Here is a 2,253-nt window from a genome sequence, read left to right on the forward strand (position 1 = left end):
GATTGTGAGATTATTGTGAGTTATGCTGGCAGTATCTACTGTATCAATGCAACTACACCAAGACTGTTTCCATGAAGCAGTAGAATTATCTAGGTTAGTAGGGAAATGTTTATGGAAACAGTGTTCTCAGTGCAATTGCAACAACGATGCAAGTGCAGTATGAGCTACTGCAAATGTTTGCACTTGTTGCTCTGAGACAAGGTGAGAAAGAGAAAAGAGAACACACCTGTGAACAACAGAATGATCACATTACTATCTAACTCTCTGACACCCATGAGGGTGAGCTGAGGAAAGAAATAAAAGGTGGACCAAAAGCAAATATTTTCCTTCCTGTTATCAGCCCAGTTCTGCAGCATACGGCCTTTTACTTTTGTAACGTTCAAAAAAAAAAAAAAACCGCTCTGTTTATACTTTTTTTTATTTTATATATATATCTGACTTTATTTGAGTATCCCAGGGTGTTCCAAAAGCATTCAGGTGTTACGCATTTGAACTTATGGATAGAGGTGAACACAACAAAAACCTCAGTACAGGTTCTACTACCTATACTCAAGCTTACTGATATTTTAGTCCATTGGTAACCTCTTTAACTTGAGGTTAAGAATATATTAAGCACATAGTTCCTTGCATGTTTTCTCTTTGCATGCAGTAATTAACCTCAAAAAGCTTACAGCTGCTAAACTGAGGGTCTTAGTTTGGGTCTGCTGTGTTTATAAATGTTCATAATTCTTACTGTTGTTAATAATGTCTGTAAGTCTCTGAACATCATGACTTAGACTTCTAAAATTTATCTTGTCTGTGAACAATGCAAAACATATGAAGAAACAGTAGAATACATGTGGAAAAAAAAATAATGACTGCCATATATCTATCTATCCATACTGTCTTGTAAATTGAAGCAGCCTAGTTATGCATGAAAATTAACACTGGATGTGAGGCTATCATTATTATTCAAGTGTTCCCAACCCCAGGCAAAATCCTAAAAATTCCCGCCTGTGGCAGAGAAGTACCATGCTTAAATAAAATGAAACATATGAGATGAGGAACAGTAGTTTTAAGAAATAAAATTAAAAAAAAATGCAATGAATCAATGAAATAAACTCAGTGCTGCTTTGTAAAGTACAATGATGCAATGATACAGACTGTGACTGCACATTAAGTTCTACTCATTGCCACTGTGATTTTACTACTATAGAAACCCTGTCCTAATAAATAAATAAATAAATAAAATTGAACAGTCTAGTTTCCTGTTTCTCAGAGCATCTAGACCAATAATTCATCAGAGGACGATGATTAAATTTCTTGATAAGAAAAACTGTTTTCTTGGTCCACTAGTCAATATTTGTTCTAAGCACCAAATATGAAGGATTTTTCTCACAATGCTGTAAAAGTATTTTCATTTGATTACTATTATTTTTAAATCCCCTTATTTCTGGTCTCACTGCTATCCCAGTGAAATTGTTTTGATGGACTAGTGCTGATTCATACAGTCCAAGTTCAAACCATGTTGCCATTTAAATATGCTTTTGTATTGTTGGAAAGAGCAAATATGAAAGAGATGATACAGACTTCATGGACTTAAACATATTAATGTAGAAGAAAGAAGCCAAATAGAAAAGCTAATTTCAATTTTAAGCCTATACAAAAATACAGGTAAATGTATAAATGCATAAAAAGGCATATTCTGGTTTAAGTGTAGGTCTTTCTGTCTTGCCCAGGTCTTTGTCGCTAAAAAACAAAACAACATCTTATACCTGTCCTTAAAATAAAATTCAAACAGTCTTATTAAAAAGTATTATTGGATAAAACAAAGTCACCATTAAAATGCAGCACACATCAGTGGATGCATAAGTCAAGTATATTAGCAAAAAGAATGACTGTACATCTAAGAAAAAAGAAAGCAAAACAAAGAAAGAAGATACACCAACACTACTAATGCTGAAATGTTAGAAGAAAACTATAGAAGAGGTAGAATAACATTGTAAATTATGTTGTTTATAGAATATTAAAAGGAATCCAAGGATCTTTTGTGAAGAATTTTAGTCCAAGTTCCAGTTTAAGATTTATTTAATAGTTTGTACTACCATAACTACATGATTTAAATTGTAGTGCTGCATTTTGTCAGTAATAGTACAGTGGAAATGCATACATTTTTCCAAAGGGGGAAAGAATAAATACATACAGCCTAACTTGATCTGTTAATATATGTATTTGATTATCAAAACAAATGGAGTAAGCTATACTATGTAGATG

This window comes from Anser cygnoides, chromosome 2 (genome assembly GCF_040182565.1).
Source record: "Anser cygnoides isolate HZ-2024a breed goose chromosome 2, Taihu_goose_T2T_genome, whole genome shotgun sequence".
In the NCBI taxonomy this organism is placed as follows: Eukaryota; Metazoa; Chordata; class Aves; order Anseriformes; family Anatidae; genus Anser; species Anser cygnoides.